The sequence below is a fragment of the Canis lupus genome, chromosome 17 (assembly GCF_011100685.1).
Source record: "Canis lupus familiaris isolate Mischka breed German Shepherd chromosome 17, alternate assembly UU_Cfam_GSD_1.0, whole genome shotgun sequence".
Lineage (NCBI taxonomy): Eukaryota > Metazoa > Chordata > Mammalia > Carnivora > Canidae > Canis > Canis lupus.
Window position 1 is genome coordinate 37,776,271 of NC_049238.1, and position 24,171 is coordinate 37,800,441.

The window sequence follows — 24,171 nt, forward strand, 5'->3', positions numbered from 1 at the left end:
CCTGATGCAGAACTCAATCCCAAGACCTGGGATCACAACCTGAACTGAAGGCAGATGCTCAACCACTGAGTCACCCAGGTGCCCCATTTCTTCTCATTAACTACATTCATTAAAAAAAAAATTGGTACAACTGAAACCAGTAAAGTTACTGTACAGAAAGTTAATTGCAAGCATACACTCACATAAACACAAACATACATGCTCCCTCTAACCACTCCCCAGATCAAGGTAGAGACTTATCTCCAGCCTCCCAAAAGCTCAGTACTTCTCCTTTCCTATCAATTCCGTGCCCGCCCACCCCCCACACCACCAGAGGGCACTACTGCTCTGTTTTTTATCCATATTGAGCAGACAGTCCGTTCTTGAACTTCATATGAATGGAATTGTACAGTGTGTACTTTTTTGATGTCTTGCTTCATTTGATCAACATGTTCTTTGAACTTCATCTAGATTGTTGGTGTGGCCATAATTTGTTCTTTTCCTGCTGAATAGCTCACTATTACATAAATACGTCACCATCAATTTTTTCTTCTTAGGAATAGTACAGAAGTCTTGTGTGCATCACAGGGAAAGTGGTCAAACGTCAGTGTGTAGCAGCCAGTCTTTAATAAAGTGCCTCCTATATTCCTGGATCATCATTGCACACATTACACAGCATGTGTCTAATAGAGAAAATATCCATGAAACTATTCTTACCATGAATCCACATGACATACTTTTATTTCTATTTTACTATATTATACTCTGTTTTATTCTATTATTCTAAGCTTTTATCATTAAAACACATAATCATGACACTAACTTCTTAGCCCACAAACAGATAAAATCCTTCATTTTAGAAAATACTGCCCTAGCTGATATTTCTCAATGTGACATTCTATCAAGACCCTAGACCAAAAAACCTGAAATGATGTTAGAGCAGGTCCCCCAAAGTGATGGTGGTAGTTTTTCCTTACTGTGAGTCATGGGTCAAGTATTAAAGAGCTAGAGAAAAGATTAAAAAGGCAACATAAGGATTACATAAGAAAGAAGAACAGCAGTACTATGACATTTTATCCTTCTTTGGGTAAGGTTTTGATACTGGATGGTGTAAAGAAACACAATGAACACATCTGGTAGGCTTGATTGAAGCCTTGAGCAATTGGTATAGATCAAGACAAAATAATTCTATATTTAGGAGTTGTGAGCTAGTCACTGAAAAAATAGCCCTAGAACCTAATGTGGTTGTGAAAGAAACATACTGGGATTACTTTTAAGATTGTCTTCCATGTGTCTCTGTTAGGTTATTCAGTATACCTATGATGATGATGATTATGGGAATACTAAACACCGTAGTGATAATAATAAAATAAAAAATAAAATACATTATGTGTTTGATATAGTGCTAAATGCTTTACTTTGTTTGAATTGCAAACAGAACTGTTATTGTCATGTTTTCAAAGACATAGAAATTGAGACAAAGGGAAATTAAGGGCAGCCTGGGTGGTTCAGCGGTTTAGCGCTGCCTTCAGCCCTGGGCATGATCCTGGAGGCCCCAGGGATTGAGTCCCACGTCGGGCTCCCTGCACGGAGCCTGCTTCTCCCTCTGCCTGTGTCTCTGCCTTTCTCTCTCTCTCTCTCTCTGTGTGTGTCTCTCATTTTAAAAAAAAAAGGAAGTTAAGTGAACAATATCAATATCACACGTTCGTAAGCAATGAAGCTTTGTCCCCAACCCAAATGAGATGACTTCAGGGACTTCTCTGATAATGTCTCTTTGGATAGATAATGTCTGACTCTGGGTAAAGCTCTAATTTCTGAAATGAGGAAAAATCATTTGGAAGTTGGAATAGGGTACTTCCTTGAAATGTACAAAAAGTTGGGAAAGCAAAAGTTTGCCTGCTTTAGGGAAAGAGGATCAAACCGATGAATGTAATCCAAAGAGCTGCTCAGATTGTAAAGGGGAATATCCTTAACCAATACCAATATGTGTGCACAATTCTGAAGAACACAAGAACCCAGATTGGAGTTCATTTACTGGTAGATTGTGGGCATAATTTTTCCACATACTACAGGGCCTGAGGCGGGCTTGGATGGATGCCTTCTACAGAATGAAGTGGTGTATAGGACAGAGGATCACCCAGGGCTGAGTTCTCTGCATGGACGGTACCACCTCTATCTTCAGGAAAATGGTATCTGTGCTCTGAGGGTCAAAGTCCTGAGCCTGCTTACCTGTGCAGTTTGGTTGTCCCTCCACCCACATAGCTGGCTCTACTTGCATGTTGTTTTTAACTAATTCTTACAAAGAATGAGATGATTCAAAGGCATCAGGGAATATCACTAAGGATCAAATGAAAGGTATACCTGGAAGATAAAGTTCTGATGAATTCTTCATTTCAACCAGATACAATCATGCACTAAAGGAGATATTTAGCCATGCTGGGAGTGGAAGAGAGAAACAGGACCCAGGCTTCTGTTTTTTTCTCAATAGGCTTGTGCCAAACACCATCTGGCTGAGTTTAAGTGCTAGGTAAGGCAGGAGGACACAGGAATTAAATTCTGTGAGCATAGGAGAGAAAGTCTTCCCTCAGACTGAGCCCACAGCACCTTCTGCTGTGACTACATGGGAATGGGTTCAAGTGCTCATCTGCAGCTGGAAGCCCAGATGCCCCTCCCAGCTGCATTACATGTTCCTCCCAGCCCACTCTGCTGTCCAGAGCCCATATCAATGCCTGGGTCAATGCTCTGAAGAAGATCTGCCTCAGTTAGGACACAGAGTGAACCACGGAAGCCCATGCAACATGTATAATCATCAGATAGCTTCTAATAAGACTAGAAAAATAACTAGTGCATGTGAGAAAGGAAAAAAAGAGCCACAATAAGCAGTCATTTCTGCAAAGACGATTAATAATTACATACAAAGTGGGTGAATTTCATCAGTAATCAAGGAAATGCCAATTAAAATCTCACTGTTTTGCTGCTACATCACAACCAGATGGGCTATTGTTGAACAAACTGCCAATATTAAATTGTGGTGAGGCTGAAGAGCTATTGGAAATTTCACATGCTATTGGTGAAAATGCATATTGGTACATTCGTGCTGGAAAATTGTTTGTAATTATCTATAAATGATGAACATATACACACCCTGGGACTCAGTACTTTTTAACTCTAAATATACCCAACAGAATTGAGAGTATGTGTATTCAAAGAATGTCATGACAGTATTGTTTATAACAACCCTAACCTGGCAACAACCAGTTACTGATCTAGAATGGAATGAGTACCTAAATTATAATATTTGCAAATACCTTTCTCCCCTCTATTCTTTATCTGAATGATAGTTTTGAAACTTGTGATAATTTCGATGCAGCCCAAATTATCAATCTTTCATATGAGGTGCCCTTCATATCTTATCTGAGAAGCTATTTCATACCTCAAATTGGTGAATATACTACTACTTATTTTTCTAAGCTTTATCACTGTACTTTAGTTCTATAATCTAGCTGGATTGGATTCTTTGATACCATTTAAAGTAAGGGATCACATTTCATTTTTCTTTCAGTGTGAATGCCCACTTGAACCATCACACTATATTAGGAAGAACATTCCTTTGTTAGTTGTCTTAGGAGCCACATTTGTCACAAATTAAGTGTCCCAATAGATATAGATCTGTTTGTGGACTATGTTTTATTCCACTGGACTCTCTGTATATCTTTCTGGCAATAGTACGGTGTCCTAATTACTATGTCTTTAAATAAGTTTTTTTTTTTTTTTATTGAGAGAAAGAGATTATGAGTAGGGTGAAGGGGGGAAGAGGGAGAGGGAAAAGCAGATCCCCACTGAGCAGGCTGCCCAACGCAGGGCTGGATCCCAGGACCCTGAGATCATGACCTGAGCCAAAGGCAGATACCTAACCGAGCCACCCAGGTGCCCCATGTCTTAATGGTCAACAGAGTATTGTCCCAACATTGTTCTTTTTCAAATTGTCTTGGCTCTTTTTAGCTCTCGTAATTCCTATACATTTTACAATTTGCTTTACAAAAAAAAAATACTGGGTTTTTATTGGGAGTACACTGAATCTACAGATCAATTTGTTGAGATAGACATATTGAGTCTTCTGATGCATGAACATGTAATATTTCTCCATTTATTTAGGTCTCCTTTACTTTCTCTTAGCAAAGTTCTATTATCTTTGGGTCTGTGTGGTGCACGGCATGTAAGAATCCATGTCCTCTCAAGTGTACATTCAGCTTACAACTTATTTCTAATTGCCAGCATAATAAATTATCCTTGAAAAATGTTTGCTCTGAATGTCTGTCTCCATTACTAAACTTCAATCTTCCATTTGGACAGGAACTTTTCAGCCTTGATAATTGCTGTGTCTTGAGCCTTAATAAAGTGGCTCCTTATGAATATTAAGTGCTCAGTCAATATTTATTCTTATATGCCATGAGTAATCCTTCAGCTACAATCATTCAGGAAGCTCATTAGGCTTTACTACCTTTCCTCTGAAACAGTAGTTTGAGGTCTTTAGATATAAAAGGAATACTAATTTCAGTGAGAGGTGTTTCCCCAGAGGACAAGAACAAGAAGGACAACTGCAATCACACCTAGGAACCCTGGGACCCATGCATTATGGAGGAAGCAGCTGTGCCCTGAGACACTGAAGGTTTTTGTTTAGGAAGGTAATTCCATGGTGTCCTGAATGCTCATAACAGTAATAAGTAGCAGCATCAGGTGTGCCCACATTGCTGATGATGAGAGTAAGATCTGACTTGGAGACACTGCCACTGAACCAGTTTGGGACCTGTAAGGATGGAAGTGTCGTATACCAGGACTCGAGGAATCTCACCTGGTTTCTATTGATACCAAGCAAACTTATTATGTCATCAGGATTTATTTTATGGGTAATGATGGTTCTCTCCCCTGGGAGTCAGAGAGGCTAGAGACCGCATCCTGGTATTATCCATTTGACAATCTGCAATTTCATAAGATATGCAGAAGTCAGCGCAAATACAGAACTTAATTTAATCCATGTGAATATGTGCATATATTTGAATTTTCAAAGGAAGTACTTTTGGATGATCAGATTCTTAGAGAAAGTTCTCCTCAGGCACATACCTAATGTGATAAGACCTTCTGTGACTCCCAACCCCAGCATCCATGGGAAGGATACTCAGGGTATCACTTCCCTCCCATCTTCCTCTTCTCAGGTGGGACACAGGGCAGCTGAAAGCACAACAGCTGAGACAGAGATCCCATCTTGCTCTGAGATCTGACTTGCTCTATCTAACCAGTCTCCTTTCCCAGGGATCCATTAATAGCTACTCAGCAGGATGAAGACTCTGAAGGATGACTGGGCAAAGCTGATTCACTTTGAGCAGAAACTGCACAATCAATACGCAGACACATTCTTTCTCCTTCTTTCACGTCAGCCGCAATATTGAGTGGTTGGTTGAGTGGATATGGTTGAAAACACTTGTAGTCATTTCCTCCACAGGGACAACCTAGGCCAACGTGACCTGGACACGGACACGATGGCCCCTCCCTGCACCATTATAACTGCTGCAAATGAAGGGCCATCCTACCAGGAGTCTAGGAAGATCCTAGAGAAATGAGAACACAGTAAACAAGCAATGTATCTAGAGGTGTCAGCATAGAAGATTCAAGCATCAATCTCTTTCTGTAAGTATAATTCCAAATAAAAAAAGGAAATTGGGATATTTTTCAACTGTGTTAGTTTGCAGCTTTCTCTTAATAAAAGAAAATTCAGGTGGCCTTTCGAAACTGTCACATGCTAACCACTGTTAGTTGTTTGGAAACTCTTGCAATCTGCGCCTCACTTAGAAACAACTGCACACATTTCTGGAAAATCAGAAAAACCTGGATCTAGGCATTTATCATGAAAAATCTTGGGTCATTATAGGATTAATTGGATATTCTCATTAGGATGAAAAAAAGCCTCACAGTCTATCAACTTTTCAAATTTCACAGCTAGGTGTTCTGATTCCACAAGCTGGATTCAGAGTCTTCTGAACTCCAGGTATAAATCTATGAATTTCACCTATTTTCTGGGTCAGCACTGCTGGGCTGTACCACACACAGCACATCTGCCTCCAGATGCTGATGCCTAGAATTCTTGTCTCAACACAAAGAGAGGTTGATGCTCCTTATAAACTCTCTTTGTCCTTAAAGTAGGTTAATTGAAGACAAATTGTAGATATCAAAGCAATACAATAAGATGTTTCTGTGGTCTTGGGGTGGGAGTGGGTAAGAAAGAGGACATAAAACTCAACCACAGAAAATTCCACAGAATTGGAGAATTTGGGGCTGGATTACAGTATATAAAGTACTTATTTATTATCCATTGAAATTCATGTTTTCCCATTGAAGGCTCAAAGGGATCCCAGAATCTACCAAATTCATTATCATCATTTCACAAGGGGAAAAAATCTCTAGGGTTCAGAGAATGGTTTACCATGGGTCATATGATAAAGCAATGGAAATTATACTACAAGAGACAAAATATTCTAAATTATTGTTGTTTTCTTTTTAAATTTTTATTTAAATTCGATTAATTAATACATAATGTATTATTGGTTTCAGAAGTAGAGGTCAGAGATTCTTCAGTCTTATGTAACACCCTGTGCTCATTACATCACGTGCCCTCCTTCATGTCCATCACCCAGTTAACCCATCCACCCACCTTCCTTCGCTCCAGCAACCCTCAGTTTGCTTCCTAGGATTAAGAATTGCTTATGGGGTATCCCTGGGTGGCGCAGCGGTTTAGCGCCTGCCTTTGGCCCAGGGCGGGATCCTGGAGACCCAGGATCGAATCCCACATCAGCCTCCCGGTGCATGGAGCCTGCTTCTCCCTCTGCCTGTGTCTCTGCCCCTCTCTCTATCATAAATAAATTTTTAAAAAAGTTAAAAAAAAGAATCTCTTATGTTTTGTCTCCCTCTCTGATTTCATCTTGTTTTATTTTTTCTCTTTTCTCCTATGATCCTATTTTGTTTCTTAAATTCCACATATGAGTGAGATCATATGATAATTGTCTTTTTCAGATTGACTTATTTCACTTAGCGTAATATCCTCTAGTTCCATCCACATCGTTGCAAATGGCAAGATTTTTTTTGATGACTGAGTAGTAGTCCATTGTGTGTGTGTGTGTGTGTGTGTGTGTGTGTGTGTATCACATCCATTTACCCGTTGATGGGCATCTAGGCTCTTGCTGTTTTCACTTGATTCCTATAAAATTAAAAACTCCATGTAAAGTTACTCTACTTTCTCACAGAAGAGGACACACAAGTGACTTTTGATGTACTCTTTTCTTTCTCTTAACCCTCTTATTTCTCTCTGGACTTTATAAGCAAAAGTTTCTTTTGAAGGAAAAGACGATGAGATTTAGAGGTCTCTTCTAAGCAAAACTCACTCATTTCCTAATGGGAACCTATAGTTCACTTAATATTCTTTATTTTAGATATACTCATATTCACTATTTTATCTTTCTTAAGTAGGCAAATACATTTATTACAAAAAAGTTTTTGAAGTAGGGAAAGAGCCTATGGAAGCCTTCTTCCTCCCAGGTAGTATAAAAGAAAGGAGAGCTAAAGATACTAAAGTCTAGTTCTTTGGTATTAAAACTTCCCCAACAGCTCTCTCTTCAGCTCAGCTGACTGTCCTTTAAAACACCCACAGCTTGGTGCACTGGAGTATGTGATAGGGGATAGGCTCCCATAGAGCAGGAACCCCAGGCTCCTCCGCCTCTGAAAGGAGGGTGGTTCTCCAGAATTCCTGATTTATGTCTGTGAGATTATAGAAAATCTATATATTGGTTTCTGCCCCCAGTTCCTAGCACAGAGCCCCTAAAGCAACTTGTAATTTAAGATATAGAAGCACTAGGAACATCTTTTATTCTGTGATGATGACTCTGAGTGGACTCCAAAAAGGGGACTGGTCACCAAAGAGACCAAGCCATGATTAAAACCTTGTAATTTGCAGCCCCTTTGTCCAGAGGGGCTGGACAAAGAGATAAAAACTGATCATGCCTCTGTGAGGAAGCCTTCATTAAACCCTTATACTGTAGAGTTCACAGAGCTTCCACATTGATGAACACATCCACACTGGGAGGGAGATGCACCCCAACTCCATGGGGACAGAAACTGCTGCACTCAGGAACCCCCAGACCTCACCTTATGTATCTCCTTCTAGCTCTTCATCTCTATCATTTATCATATCCTTTAATACTGGTAAACATAGACAGGTGTTCCTCTGAGTTTTGTGAGCTCCTCTAGCAAACTAATCAACACTGAGGAGGAGGTCATTGGAACCACCTGTCTACAGTTAGTCAGGAGCAGAATTCCATTCTTTACTCCAAGGTAGAGGCTGAGACTTCTAATGAGTTAGTAATTCTTACACTGGGGCCTCCAGGCCACCTTGTAGAACCACAGGAAGCTGCTGTGGAGGATGAAGTATGGACACAGAAGCTACTTGGGAGCAGACCCAGACCCAGGAGACTCTGCTCCTTGGGAAACTCCATCATGAAACTGCTTCGGGTCATCCACACAGCTGGTCAGGGACAGCCACCTAACTTTTATGGACTGGAGCGTCTCCTCCACTGGGTGGTTCTTTGTACCCAGCGTCTGCAAGAGTGGTGACACCTTCTCCACAGTCTGCAGGGGCATTGGCCTCCTCATAAACATATACATGGGATGGATATAGACCCAAATTTGAGGTCTTCCCTGAAACAAGCTAAAAGTCATTTTTCTTTCCCTTAACCAAGTTCAAAATTTGCACTAATATAAAAACAAAATCCTAGTGTGATGGCAAAAGTAATGTTATAGACTTTTCATACCTTCAAGAAAGAGCAAAAAGAAAACCGAAACTGAGGAAATCTGGGGAGAAATTAGGAACCACTATGAAAAGGTCAGCTTCTCTGAAGGTGGATCAAGCATGAATAAAGGTACAGCAGAGGGGTAAGAGATGAAATCCTGGATAAGGGTCTGGCCCATGTGCCACAATTTGGCTCCTCTTTGGAGAGCTACCAGCTCTGGGTCCCTCTGGGGGGTCGGATTAGGCTTCGTTCTCCTGCAACTGAGCTCAACTCTCTCATGTGCCCAATCCTGATTTCTCTTTCCAGAGCCGCTGATCTCAACAACCAGTGTCTCCATGCTACCTTACAATTCCACATGAGCCTGCTTTCCAAGGAACGATGCCTGGGACCAGTGATGTCAGTGAGTAGCACAGACCAGCTTGTCATCCTAACCTTCATAGGCAGAAGGTGTACAATTTCCAAAATGTACAAGGACAGAATGTTGTCAGAAAGAGGAATCTGTGGCAGTAGATACTTAATCACATATTAGTAGAAATTAAGTCAATGTGCAGATTCTTAGTGTATTTTGTCTCTGTAACTGCAAAACTCTAAGTCAGGGGAGCTGAAGCCTAAAGTCACTGCTTCTGACACAGGTCCTAGACCTAAGCCAGTTCAAAGTCTCAAGCTCATTGATTGAAGGGAAGGCCAGGTCTCAAATGAAGGACACTAAAGTTCTGTCATAGATATATCAAGAAAATCTTGCCTCCTTATTTTCCCTAAGGAACTCAGGGATCAGGGCCTGAGCTCAGAATGTTCCCTCTCCTCCCTAATGAGAACACTCTCTACTGGAAATACACCAGGGGGGGAAGGCAGTGCTCTGGTAGAGAAGAGATGTGAATATTTCTCTGGGCTTAGTGTTTAGTGTTTAAGAAATTACATGGGACAAAATTAATGGTTCATATGTAAATATTTAGGTGGCTTGGATGGTACCCAAATCATCTTTTGGAGTTGCACTGCACGATATGTTAATGCTGTGCCAATATGCATTCAATTCATACCCCTCTTACATACAAAACAAGCAGTTCTATAAGAATATCACTTAAAGATCAAAATAAGTAGTGTCCTCATGTGCTCTTTCCTTTCCATCTCTCAGGTGAATCATATTTTCCACAGAGGAAAAGTAAATAAACAAATAAATAATCTATCTCACATTCAAGCAGTGAAAGAATAATTATTCACTGACAAGAAAGCTGTAGGATTTCATTAGAACTCCTCAGGACAGAAGTTCCATCACTCACAGGAGAATCTTTGGGGTTAGAGATGCAAATTCATACACTAAGTCAAGAGTTTATAAAAATAGAGTAGGAGGTGGATTATGCTCAAGGGGAATCTCTGTCTCACTTTTCTGAAATAGACAGCGGTGACTGGGGGCCCTGCCAAAGGATTAACCTCGATATAAGAATAACCTCCTCAGTCAACAGAAGACATTCCTTCCACTTCTCCACAGGACTCAGATGAAATTCAGACATCTCTGCAAAATATATTTATTAATCATTTGAAGGAAGAAGAAAGAAAAGAAATTAGAATATTGGGAAGGAACTTAGAACTCATAAATAGAGATCAGGGCTTTGGATTATCTAGATGATTGAAGCTCACAAATGACCTTTTTCACATGGTTGAGAAGTAACTTATAAAGTCAGAAGATCAACACATTCACAGGTGTATGTTATCTACCTATAAAATAGATTATCTGTAAGACTATCCCCTAGTGGTGACAATTTACAAATATTTAGAAAAGGTGACCCATTTCAATCACAAGTCCCAAGAATCTACTCAACAGAACTGAAGTTGGGGATGCTCCCTCTGCTGGATGTCTTGATCTCAGTTCTCATGAAAAAAATAAGCTCACCTTTTATCAGAAAGAACTTCCATTTGGGCTAGTCAGGACACAGGCCTCTGTGTGTCTCTCATCTTGAGCAAAGCACTGTGGGTTTCAGCTGTCTAGCTTGATAAAATTTATAGATCAAAGTCTACAGAATGTGTAACAGCATCACACTTCCCACCCCACACACTTTGACCCCCAGATAATGGACTCATACAATTGCACCAATATGACCATCTTCCCAGGGTACAAAAATCACACACTGGCTTTCAGTTTTTTGGACCCAAATAAACAGCCTCTGGCACAGAGACAAAAGTGCAATATCTGTGGAAATTTTTGCTAATTCAGTTGACAGTGGTCAAGATTAGAGACTCTTAGAGTCCTGTTCTCCGCCTGGACCTCGTGGAGTTTCTGCTTACACACCTTACATATATTCTTCCTCTGAAGTTGTAGCGTCCAGCTATGGTAGGGTCAGTTTTATTGTCCAGGGAACAGCATAGAGTGTAAACATGCAGGAGACAAAGACTTCTGTTTGGAATTAGGAATACTCTTCCTCAGTCTATAGGTAGTATAGGAAAATTTCAAAGCCTTTCTGTCAAGAAAGAACTTTTCTAAGATTTTTCTTTTTCTAGTATTTTAGGGCAAGAAATGATGAGAAAAGCAAACAAACAGAAAAGGAGACTTTAAATTTTTTCATGTTAAGTTTTGTAGGAAATAGTAATATTGTTTGAAATTCAAGCATTCTTAAGAATACTTTGTAAAAAGAACATTTTCAACACTGATAACAGTAAACAAAACATAAGAGATGAATAATTTTCAGCCGTATTTTCACACACTGGGGTTTCACATACAATATTGTGTAATATACAATATTGTATACAATATACAATATTACACAATATTTACATTATTGTGTAATGTAAATTTTTTCCAGTATAGTTGGTACATAGTGCTAGATAATGTGATGCTTAAATTAACATCTGTAATGAAGTTTTCAAACAGGCCTTGACATTTAAAATCCTGTCTTATGTTTTCCTTTTTGTTTTTATAATTATTTTTGCATATTCAGTTGCTTATCTTTCTGAATTCATTCACTAGCAGGATTCATTAGGAGGACTGGAATTTTCAAAGGAAGATTCAGGATTGCGTTCACTAGCACTATAATTAAAGATCAAGGAGAATACACACACAAAAAAGTGAATAAATGCCAACTAGTAAAATATAGGACATGGGTTATTATACTATTAAATTTGTCATCAGCACCCGAATCCCTCCACATAGTTCAGAATTTGCTTTCATTGCCATTTTTCACAGTATTTCTCCCAACTTTGGTACAAAATCTTACTCTTGGAGGATTCCCTAGAAGATTTCAGACCTAGGTTTTTGTGCAGTCATGCCTGGAATTGTATGTATTCAGTTATTTTTCAAGTCAATATGATTTTGGGCTTAAATTACCTGAGATCCAATAGAACTACAAACTTTATTCTTTTAGTTTTTCCAGGATGTTGTTTGCAAGACACTGACTTTAGGTGGGAGGTCATTTGAAGTTGATATAATTCTCATAAATAACTCATATAACATAACATCAAGCTGACATATGAAGAATCATCAGGTTATATCCCTATTGTAATGAAGGGTCTCATATATACCACATGGCATGTGTGTGTCTATCAATTGATCAATCAATCAATCTTTATCTGCAGGAGAGAGAAGTATGACAGGATACACTCAAAACTGTAAAAAAAAAAAAAGGGGGGTACCACAAATCACAATCACTGCCTGAAGCATAAAATTCTGTCTTCTTTCCTATTCTCTTCCATGTGACTATTAGTTCTCTTCCTGTAGGTGAAAGAATCTTCCTACTTGTCAGGGTTTTTTACTTTCATCTTCCCATAGAGCATAATTCACAAGGTCCCAGGGTGAGTTTATTTTAAATCATTATTAGACAGTCTTAAACCATCAGCCTGGAAACAGGAGACCCCACAGACCCTAGAACTATCTCCAGTTCTTCCCGTGATTTGGAGATCCTCCGCCATTCAGCCTTAGTTGAGAGTGTCAGCTGTTTCCCCTGGGACCTTAGCAGACAGGAAACCAAGCAGGAGGGCCTTTCACCTGCCAGAAATTGACACTGGCCACTACACCTTCAGGTCCCTGCTGGTTTCACAGAAGGGCAGGACTCTGAGCACTGTCTTCCCACAGATCCTGACTTTCTCAGTTCGATCCTTCTTCCTACTCAGGCAGTAAAGAATTTGTCTCTGTTAGCTTTCCTCCCAGCACAGAAGACCTTTTAAGCTACTACACTGGCAGGAGAGGGACCTGCACCTACCTGTGCCTCTTTCCACTCTGCCACACCCACCAGGGGATTTGCATATTGTCCCCTGGGGAGGACCTTCCCTTGAAAGTCTGAGATAAAGGTCAGCTCTAGGCTTGTCTTTACTTACTAGGGCTCCTCAGCTCAGCTTCTTAAGATGAGGTTCCTTTCTCAGCTCCTGGGGCTGCTGATGCTCTGGACCCAGGTAAGGACAGAGCGGGGATGAGGAAGGACATGGGAGCGCGGACGGTGAGCTCCCCTGGTGCTATTTCTCTCCCTGTGATTCTGTGTATGAGGGAGATTGCCCTCCAACGAGGGTATTTCATTTTTGGCCCTGTGAAAATTAAGAAGAAACTGAAAAGAATAATAAACCATGCTTTTTGAGATTTTGAAAAAGAAAGAGTCCATTTAGTGCTTTGCAATTCTTGGGTTATCCATAGAAACTGGATATATTTGGAGTATGAATCAGAACACACAAAATGATTTAGCCTAAAATATACAAAACACAAAATCATAAAATAGTTCATAATGTTTGACCTTTGTCCTTCTCTCTCCTTACCTAAGATCCAGTGGGGATATCATCATGACACAGACCCCACTGTCCGTGTCTGTCAGCCCTGGAGAGACGGCCTCCATCTCCTGCAGGGCCAGTCAGAGCCTCCTGCACAGTGATGGAAACACCTATTTGGATTGGTACCTGCAGAAGCCAGGCCAGATTCCAAAGGACCTGATCTATAGGGTGTCCAACTGCTTCACTGGGGTGTCAGACAGGTTCAGTGGCAGCGGGTCAGGGACAGATTTCACCCTGAGAATCAGCAGAGTGGAGGCTGACAATGCTGGAGTTTATTACTGCATGCAAGGTATACAAGATCCTCCCACAGTGATTCAGCCCTGAACACAAACCTCTCTGTTTGGCCTGTCACCACTGCCCAATATGTTCCTTGAGTGGGGAGCAGGCACTGCAGAGTGTCTGAGTTGGCGTCAGTAGCAGATGTTGGAGAACCCAGGGCAGTAATGTGCAGCTGAGAGCTCTGGCCCATGTTATAGCCCCATCAGCTGCAGCAGCCTTCGCGGGGCAGAAGCAGCTCAAGAATTCAAGAATGGAGGTGATGCAAGTGCTCTCTGAGCAACAGGCTGGAGGGAGAGCTCACTTGTATCTGTCCCAACACTCTCTGCCTTGTGTGCATTGGTCAATTAAGTTTAGTCAGCCTGAGAGTCCAAAACTGGGAGCATATTTGTGACAATGCATGTTAAATGCATTTTGGAAGTAATACATTTTGCTATATTTTTAATAGGATCATTTTTGGTATCATTCAGAAATTGTTTTTAATTTTCTCACTTTCTGAACTTCTTTCACAGAGACTAATTGCTCTTTTTATGTTTGCCACATAGCATTTCATTTACGCTCCCAACAGGAAGTATGTGAGAACTACTAGAACAATTGTTAGGCCTTCCAGCACCCAAATAGACTTTCTCAGTTCATAGCACATATAAGTCCCCAATTCTATAAAGAAGATATATATGTATATATATGTATATATGTATATGTATACACACACTGGAGTATTATTCAGTAATTTATTATTCATTAAAATGATGATAACTTGTTATTTGCCACAACATGGATGGACTTAGAGAATATAATGTTAAGTGAAATAAGTCAGGCAGTGACAAACAAATGCCATATGATTTCATTCATATGTGGAAACTAAATAACTAAACAACCAAATAACAAACAATAACAAAAAACCAAAACTGAAAACAGAAACAGATCCATGAGTACAGCAATGGAGGTACAGGTCTAGGGAATGAACAAGTCACAGGGATGAAAGGGACAGTACAGGGCTCACAGTGGTGGAGTCCATTGATTATTTAATATAATCAATGGTATCGTAATAGCGTTGTATGGGGACAGATGCACTTGTGGTGACAGCATAGCACATAGACATGTCAAATCTCCTCACCTGAAATCAATGTAACTTTGTGTACCAACTGTGCTTCAAAAACGGCAACAACAACACATACACACACACACAAAACACCTAGTCCTAGAAGTTTTTTATTTCCCTCAAATACCTTTTTCTGAGAGAAGAAGGCAATTCTTGAAATTTCAAAGCACGTTCTGAGAATACAACACAATCTGAAAGACGTAGAGCATTGAATGCACTTCATATACCACAGCTAAGATACACAATGGTATGAAGTTTTTTTCCCAAAAGGTAACATTTTAAGACCATTTAGCCTATATATTATTTTGGAAATGACAAGTTTAGTACTACATTGCCAAAAACCCTTTCAGGCAACAGATGAATACATTTACAGAACATGATCTTATCTAAAAAGGAATTTGAATAGTATACTTTATTTAACAGGGATAGAAATTATATACTTTGAGTAGATCTCAATTAAAATGGTGCTCAGGGCACCTGGGTGACTCAGTTGGTTAGGCATCTGCCTTTGGCTTAGGTTGTGATCCCAGGACTCAGGGATCAAGATCTGCATCCAGCTCCCTGCTCTGCAGTAAGCAGAGCCTGTTTCTCCCTCTCCATCTGTCTGCCACTCTCCCTGCTTGTGTTCTCTCTCTCTCTCTCTCTGTGTGTGTGTGTGTGTGTGTTAAATAAATAAATAAAACCTTTTCAAAGAATTAGTGCTCAAAAATTATATCTGACACAATTTGGAGTCATGTCTATTACCTGTCATACCACAGTATGATAGAAGGAAAAGAACATTTGAATCTACAAAACAGCATCATTCTCTTTCTGGTTAATAAATAAAAGTTATTCATTGCCTTAGTTGCCTATGTCAAGATGTTGGATTGCATGTGGATGTAATCAAAATTCAGTAATTCCCATATACTACCTTCCTCCACATATGCACAGGCCCCACCATCATCAACATCTCTTTCAAGAGTGATACATTTGTTACAATTAATGAACCTACACTGCACATCCTTATCACCACAAATGTCCAGTTTACAGTATAGTTCATTCTTGGTGTTGATAATTCTATGGGTTTGGACAAATGTACAATGATTTGCATCCATTATAGTATCATACGGAATACTCTCGCTGTCTTAAAACTCCTCTGTGTTTTGCCTATTCATCTCTCTTCCCCTCTAACCCCTGACAGCCACTGAACTTTTTACTGTCTCCATGGAAGGTAGATTATGCCTTTTTCAGCTGAACAATATTTCACTGTCTGGATGCATCATAGTTTATCCATTTGCCTTGGGAATGACATCTTGGTTACACACAAATTTTGTAATTTATGAATAAATCTCCTATATGTGACAGTGTACAGGTTTTTCTGGGAACATAAGTTTTCAACTTCTTAGGGTAAATACCAAAAAGTATGATTGCTGAATTATATGGTAAGAATATGTTTAATTCTGTAAGAAAATGCCAAACTATTTTCCAAAACAGCTGCTTCCTTTTTGCATTTCCACCAGCAGGGAATGCTAGTTTGTGTTCCTAACATCCTCACCTGTGTTTGGGGCTGTCTGTGTTCTAGATTTTCCCATTCTAATAGGTTGTGGAGTATCATATCTGATTTACATTTCCTTAATAACATGTAATGTTGAACATCTTTCCTGGGCCTGTCTGATATCTGTTTTCTCTTTTCTGATGAGGTGTCTGTTCAGATACTTTGAACATTTTTTAAAAAGATTTTATTTATTTATTCATGAGAGACACACACACAGAGAAGCAGAGACATAGGCCGAGAGAGAAGCAGGCTCCATGCAGGAAGCACAATGTAGGACCCAATCCCGGGACTCCAGGACTATGCCCTGGGCCAAAGGCAAATGTCTAACTGCTGAGCCACCCAGGGATCCCCTGAACATTTTTTTAAAGATTTGTATTTATTGTTTTGAGAGATAGACGGGAACCCCAGAGGTCAGAGTGGGACTTAGAATGCAAGGCTTTAGAACCTGCTTGAATTTTTAGAGCTGTCTCCTCTTTCAGGGATCCATTAATAGCAGCTCAACAAGATGAGAACTCTGAAGGATGACTGGGCAAAGTTGATTCACTTAGAGTAGACACTGCACAGTCAGTATGTAGACATGTTCTTTCTCCATTTTCTCACTCAGCCATAGTCTTGGATATGGTTGAAAACAATTGTAGTCACTTCCTGCACAGGGACAACCTAGGCCAATGTGACCTGGACATGGACAGGATGGCCCCTCCCTGCCCTATTCTAGCTTCTGAAAATGAAGTCAGGGCCATTCTAGAGGAGATGCTGGGAAAATTCTAGAGACATGAGAACACAGTAAACAAATCCTGTATCTAGAGGTGTCAGCATAGGTGATTCAAGCAGCAATCTGGTGTCTTGTTCTTCATTTTAAAGAAATTAGAGTGTCAAGTCTGAGCGAAGGAGTGTATGTCTCTCATTGCCCACTTCTTCTTTTGGCCAATGTCATGTAGAGCATGTGGAAGAGACTGTATTTCTCTAGGCACATTAAGCTTCCGCTGGTAGAGGCCAATCTGTGCTCCCAAATACTTTCTTGATCAGAGGTTACCTCAGTTATGATTTTTCTGTTGAAGTATATAGCCTACCAATTTTGCTTTTGAAACTCTCTCTCATTCCCAATTTTATCAACAAATGACCTAGGCCTAAATCACAAAACTGAATCACACACTGTTAAAATGTAATTCCAGGGAGGGAGGGGCAAGACGGCAGAAGAGTAGGGTCCCCAAGTCACCTGTCCCCACCAAATTACCTAGATAACCTTCAAATAATCCTGAAAATCTACGAATTCGGCCTGAGATTTATTTATTTATTTTAATTTTTTATTGGTGTTCAATTTACTAACATACAGAATAACCCCCAGTGCCCGTCACCCATTCACTCCCACCCCCCGCCCTCCTCCCCTTCTACCACCCCTAGTTCGTTTCCCAGAGTTAGCAGTCTTTACGTTCTGTCTCCCTTTCTGATATTTCCCACACATTTCTTCTCCCTTCCCTTATATTCCCTTTCACTATTATTTATATTCCCCAAATGAATGAGAACATATAATGTTTGTCCTTCTCCGACTGACTTACTTCACTCAGCATAATACCCTCCAGTTCCATCCACGTTGAAGCAAATGGTGGGTATTTGTCATTTCTAATGGCTGAGTAATATTCCATTGTATACATAGACCACAGCTTCTTTATCCATTCATCTTTCGATGGACACCGAGGCTCCTTCCACAGTTTGGCTATTGTGGACATTGCTGCTATAAACATCGGGGTGCAGGTGTCCCGACGTTTCACTGCATCTGTATCTTTGGGGTAAATCCCCAATAGTGCAATTGCTGGGTCGTAGGGCAGGTCTATTTTTAACTGTTTGAGGAACCTCCACACAGTTTTCCAGAGTGGCTGCACCAGTTCACATTCCCACCAACAGTGTAAGAGGGTTCCCTTTTCTCCGCATCCTCTCCAACATTTGTTGTTTCCTGCCTTGTTAATTTGCCCCATTCTCACCGGTGTGAGGTGGTATCTCATTGTGGTTTTGATTTGTATTTCCCTGATGGCAAGTGATGCAGAGCATTTTCTCATATGCATGTTTGGCCTGAGATTTAAAGAGAGAACAGCTGGAATGCTACAGTGAGAAGAGTTCCTGCTTCTATCAAGGTAGGAAGATGGGGAAAAAGAAATAAAGAAACAAAAGGCATCCAAGGGGGAGGGGCCCCACGAGGAGCCGGGCTGAGGCCGAGGCGAGTATCCCCAGGACAGGAGAGCCCCGTCCCAGAGAAGCAGGAGCTGCACCAATCTTCCGGGACAGAAAAGGGCTCACAGGGAGTTAGAGCAGGACCCCAGGAGGACAGAGATGCCCTCAGGCTCCCTGGGACACTAACAGACACCTGCGCCCGGGGGAGAGCGCACCACACCCCGCGGCCGAGCTACCTAAAGGGCTGCAGCGTGCAAGGCTGGACCTGGAGCAGCTCGGAGGGGGTCGGCGGGGCTCTGCGGAGGGGGCTGCCTGGCGGGAGCGTGAATCCAACAGCGCAGGCCCAGGAGCACAGGGCGCCAGGACACAGCCCAGGATCCGGCCTCCCCCCGGGACAGGCAGAGGCCAGGGGGTGCCCAGAACAGCAAGGACGCTCCTGCCCCAAGCTGAGCAGATCAGCGGCCCCGCCCCGGAGCCTCCAGGCCCTGCAGAGGGAGAGCTCCGGAGTTACTGCGGGGGCTGACTCCAGGGCTGCAGAGCTGGCCCCGCCACTGCGGTTGTTCCTCCTGGGGCCTCACGGGGTAAACAACCCCCACTGAGCCCTGCACCAGGCAGGGGGCAGAGCAGCTCCCCCAAGTGCTCACACCTGAAAATCAGCACAACAGGCCCCTCCCCCAGAAGACCAACTAGACGGACAAGTTCCAGGGGAAGTCAAGGGACTTAAAGTATACAGAAACAGAAGATACTCCCCCGTGGTTTTTTTTTTTTTTTCTTTTCTATTTTTGCTTTTTGATTTCTGTTTGCTTCCCACACCCTTTTTTTCTATCTCTTTTTCTACTCTTTTTTTTCCTTTTTTTCTTTTTACTTTTTCTCTTTTCTTTCCTTCTTTATCTCCTCTCTTTTTCTCCTTTTCCCAATACAACTTGCTTTTGGCCACTCTGCACTGAGCAAAATGACTAGAAGGAAACCTCACCTCAAAAGAAAGAATCAGAAACAGTCCTCTCTCCCACAGAGTTACAAAATTTGGATTACAATTCAATGTCAGAAAGCCAATTCACAAGCACTATTATAAAGCTACTGGTGGCTCTAGAAAAAAGCATGAAGGAATCAAGAGACTTCATGACTGCAGAATTTAGATCTAATCAGGCAGAAATAAAAAATCAATTGAATGAGATGCAATCCAAACTAGAAGTCCTAACAACTAGGGTTAACGAGGTGGAAGAAAGAGTGAGTGACATAGAAGACAAGTTGATGGCAAAGAGGGAAACTGAGGGAAAAAGAGACAAACAATTAAAAGACCATGAGGATAGATTCAGGGAAATAAATGACAGCCTGAGGAAGAAAAACCTACGTTTAATTGGGGTTCCAAAGGGCGCCGAAAGGGACAGAGGGACAGAATATGTATTTGAACAAATCATAGCTGAAAACTTTCCTAATCTGGGAAGGGAAAGAGGCATTCAGAGCCAGGAAATAGAGAGATCCCCCCTAAAATCAATAAAAACCGTTCAACACCTCGACATCTAATAGTTAAGCTTGCAAATTCCAAAGATAAAGAGAAGATCCTTAAAGCAGCAAGAGACAAGAAATCCGTGACTTTTATGGGGAGGAGTATTAGGGTAACAGCAGACCTCTCCACAGAGACCTGGCAGGCCAGAAAGGGCTGGCAGGATATATTCAGGGTCCTAAATGAGAAAAACATGCAACCAAGAATACTTTATCCAGCAAGGCTCTCATTCGGAATGGAAGGAGAGATAAAGAGCTTCCAAGACAGGCAGGAACTGAAAGAATATGTGACCTCCAAACCAGCTCTGTAAGAAACTTTAAGGGGGACTCTTAAAATTCCCCTTTAAGAAGAAGTCCAATGGAACAATCCACAAAAACAGGGACTGAATAGATATCATGATGACACTAAACTCATATCTTTCAATGGTAACTCTGAACGTGAAAGGGCTTAATGACCCCATCAAAAGGCGCAGGGTTTCAGACTAGATAAAAAAGCAGGACCCATCTATTTGCTGTCTATAAGAGACTCATTTTGGACAGAAGGACACCTACAGCCTGAAAATAAAAGGTTGGAGAACCATTTACCATTCGAATGGTCCTCAAAAGAAAGCAGGGGTAGCCATCCTTATATCAGATAAACTAAAATTTACCCTGAAGACTGTAGTGAGAGATGAAGAGGGACACTATATCATACTTAAAGGATCTATCCAACAAGAGGACTTAACAATCCTGAATATATATGCCCCGAATGTGGGAATTGCCAAATATATCAATCAATTAATAACCAAAATTAAGACATACTTAGATAATAATACACTTATACTTGGTGACTTCAATCTAGTGCTTTCTACCATCGATAGGTCTTCTAACACAACATCTCCAAAGAAACGAGAGCTTTAAATGATACACTGGACCAGATGGATTTCACAGGTATCTACAGAACTTTACATCCAAACTCAACTGAATACACATTCTTCTCAAGTGCATATGGAACTTTCTCCACAATAGACCACATACTGGGTCACAAATCGGGTCTGAACCGATACCAAAAGATTGGGATCGTCCCCTGCATATTCTCAGACCATAATGCCTTGAAATTAGAACTAAATCACAACAAGAAGTTTGGAAGGACCTCAAACACGTGGAGGTTAAGGACCATCCTGCTAAAAGATGAAAGGGTCAACCGGGAAATTAAGGAAGAATTGAATAGATTCATGGAAACTAATGAGAATGAAGATACAATCGTTCAAAATCTTTGGGATGCGGCAAAAGCAGTCCTGAGGGGGAAATACATACCAATACAAGCATCCATCCAAAAACTGGAAAGAACTTAAATACAAAAGCTAACCTTACAACTAAAGGAGCTAGAGAAAAAAACAGCAAATAGATCCGACACCCAGCAGAAGAAGAGAGTTAATAAAGATTCAAGCAGAACTCAACGAAATCGAGACCAGAAGAACTGTGGAACAGATCAACAAAACCAGGAGTTGGTTTTTTGAAAGAATTAAGAAGACAGATAAACCATTAGCCAACCTTATTAAAAAGAAGAGAGAGAAGACTCAAATTAATAAAATCATGAATGAGAAAGGAGAGATCACTACCAACACCAAGGTAATACAAACCAATTTAAGAACATATTATGAACAGCTATACGCCAATAAATTAGGCAATCTAGAAGAAATGGACGCATTCCTGGAAAGCCACAACTACCAAAACTGGAACAGGAAGAAATAGAAAACCTGAACAGGCCAATAACCAGGGAGGAAATTGAAGCAGCCATCAAAAACCTCCCAAGACACAAAAGTCCAGGGCCAGATGGCTTCCCTGGGGAATTCTATCAAACGATTAAAGAAGAAACCATACCCATTCTACTAAAGCTGTTTGGAAAGATAGAAAGAGATAGAGTACTTCCAATTTCTTTCTATGAGGCCAGCATCACCGTAATTCCAAAACCAGACAAAGACCCCACCAAAAAGGAGAATTATAGACCACTATCCCTGATGAACATGGATGCAAAAATTCTCAACAAGATACTAGCCAATAGGATCCAATAGTTCATGAAGAAAATTATTCACCACGACCAAGTAGGATTTATTCCCGGGACACAAGCCTGGTTCAACACTCATAAAACAATCAGTGTGATTCATCATATCAGCAAGAGAAATACCAAGAACCATATGATCCTCTCATTAGATGCAGAGAAAGCATTTGACAAAATACAGCATCCATTCCTGATCAAAACTCTTCAGAGTGTAGGGATAGAGGGAACATTCCTCAACATCTTAAAAGCCATCTATGAAAAGCCCACAGCAAATATCATTCTCAATGGGGAAGCACTGGGAGCCTTTCCCCTAAGATCAGGAACAAGACAGGGATGTCCACTCTCACCACTGCTATTCAGCATAGTACTGGAAGTCCTAGCCTCAGCAATCAGACAAAAAAAGACATTAAAGGCATTCAAATTGGCAAAGAAGAAGTCAAACTCTCTCTCTTCGCCGATGACATGATACTCTACATAGAAAACCCAAAAGCCTCCACCCCAAGATTGCTAGAACTCATACAGCAATTTGGCAGCGTGGCAGGATACAAAATCAATGCCCAGAAGTCAGTGGCATTTCTATACACTAACAATGAGACTGAAGAAAGAGAAATTAAGGAGTCAATCCCATTTACAATTGCACCCAAAAGCATAAGACACCTAGGAATAAACCTAACCAAAGAGGTAAAGGATCTATACCCTAAAAGCTATAGAACACTTGAAAGAAATTGAGGAAGACACTAAGAGATGGAAAAATATTCCATGCTCATGGATTGGCAGAATTAATATTGTGAAAATGTCAATGTTACCCAGGGCAATTTACACGTTTAATGCAATCCCTATCAAAATACCATGGACTTTCTTCAGAGAGTTGGAACAAATTATTTTAAGATTTGTGTGGAATCAGAAAAGACCCCGAATAGCCAGGGGAATTTTAAAAAAGAAAACCAATGCTGGGGGCATCACAATGCCAGATTTCAGGTGGTACTACAAAGCTGTGGTCATCAAGACAGTGTGGTACTGGCACAAAAACAGACACATAGATCAATGGAACAGAATAGAGAATCCAGAAGTGGACCCTCAACTTCATGGTCAACTAATATTCAATAAAGGAGGAAAGACTATCCACTGGAAGAAAGTCTCTTCAATAAATGGTGCTGCGAAAATTGGACATCCACATGCAGAAGAATGAAACTAGACCACTCTCTTTCACCATACACAAAGATAAACTCAAAATGGATGAAAGATCTAAATGTGAGACAAGATTCCATCAAAATCCTAGAGGAGAACACAGGCAACACCCTTTTTGAACTCAGCCATAGTAACTTCTTGCAAGATACATCCATGAAGACAAAAGAAACAAAAGCAAAAATGAACTATTGGGACTTCATCAAGATAAGAAGCTTTTGCACAGCAAAGGATACAGTCACCAAAATAAAAGACAACCTACAGAATGGGAGAAGATATTTGCAAATGATGTATCAGATAAAGGGCTAGTTTTCAAGATCTATAAAGAACCTATTAAACTCCACAGCAAAGGAACAAACAATCCAATCATGAAATGGGCAAAAGACAGGAAGAGAAATCTCACAGAGGAAGACATAGACATGGCCAACATGCACATGAGAAAATGCTCTGCATCACTTGCCATCAGGGAAATACAAATCAAAACCCCAATGAGATACCACCTCACATCAGTGAGAATGGGGAAAATTAACAAGGCAGGAAACCACAAATGTTGGAGAGGATGTGGAGAAAAGGGAACCCTCTTACACTGTTGGTGGGAATGTGAACTGATGCAGCCACTCTGGAAAACTGTGTGGAGGTTCCTCAAAGAGTTAAAAATAATCCTGCTCTATGACCCAGCAATTGCGCTGTTGGGGATTTACCCCAAAGATATAGATGCAATGAATCGCCGGGACTCCTGCATCCCAATGTTTCTAGCAGCAATGTCCACAATAGCCAAACTGTGGAAGGAGCCTTGGTGTCCATTGAA

General features: G+C 40.8%; 1 long non-coding RNA gene and 1 gene segment (V, D, J or C); one reads left to right on the top strand and one right to left on the bottom strand.

Moving 5' to 3' along the window:
* The window catches only part of LOC608379, a 345,452-nt gene that overhangs the window by 61,329 nt on the left and 259,952 nt on the right, over positions 1 to 24,171 (top strand).
* On the bottom strand, positions 4,861 to 10,804 carry LOC119869822. Its single transcript, XR_005372451.1, has 2 exons — positions 10,702 to 10,804; positions 4,861 to 5,585 (listed from the first exon to the last, which is right to left on the bottom strand). It is a non-coding gene; the product is annotated as an uncharacterized LOC119869822 (long non-coding RNA).